Consider the following 919-nt stretch of genomic DNA (forward strand, 5'->3'; position numbering starts at 1 on the left):
CTTAGAACACTTTTCCCTCTCCACAAACCACTCAAGAGTAGGTTTGTAGCTTTAATTAACTTGTTTTTTCTTTTGTTTTATACCCATGACACAGAAAACTAAGCAAAATCCAGTCCAAAGCACACTTCTCACTGACTCAAATCTGCAATGAAGAACAAACAGATCAGGTACAATTTTCATAAATTCTCTGCTGTTCCTGTTGTGTGTACAAAGTGCTGAGTAGTGATGGGCAGTCAGTGTGCAAGCTGTGAGTAGAGACTTGCTGTAGTAATTTATAATTCCTCAGAGCTGGTGGCCCTTGGAGGAGGCCTTTTGGTGGTTACTGAGTGTTAAAGTTGGAAAAGTCAGTACAGAAACATATTCAACACAACTTTATGTAAACGACTTTATTGGAGGTTGTGCCAAAACCCTTGGACAGCAGCAGTATCCAGGTTTTTATACAGAGGCTTCCATGCTGCTTCCAAGCTTGGCAGCTTAATGCTCAGTGCAAAGCCAGTTGCCTCTGTGTTCTTGGGAAGGAGGGAAAGTCTCTTCTAAGTGCTGGACTCTGTTTTGTTCAGGGTTTTCAGAGTGTAGAGGTTTTCTTATTTTTTTCTTTGTACACAAAATAGGCTTTGCAGTAAAGGGTGAGGATAATTGTGGTAGTTCCTTTTTCCTTTAAGGTTTGCTGTAATTGTTTCCATGTCATTACCCCCAGTCATGGTGATGTTAGAGCAAGGCCATGTTCCTTAGCTCTGGGTCCCTGTGCTGTGCTGCCTTCCCAGCTGTTCCTGGGCTGTCTGTGGGGCACCAGAGGGAAACCAGCAGTTTTCCAGGAGCATTATCCCCTCTGAGAAGTGCAGGAGGGAGGTGTTGGCTCCTTGGTGGATGGGGCTGAGGGGTGCTGAGAGCTGGAGATGCCACTGGATTGTGCTTGACT

This window comes from Corvus moneduloides, chromosome 21 (genome assembly GCF_009650955.1).
Source record: "Corvus moneduloides isolate bCorMon1 chromosome 21, bCorMon1.pri, whole genome shotgun sequence".
Taxonomy (NCBI): Eukaryota; Metazoa; Chordata; class Aves; order Passeriformes; family Corvidae; genus Corvus; species Corvus moneduloides.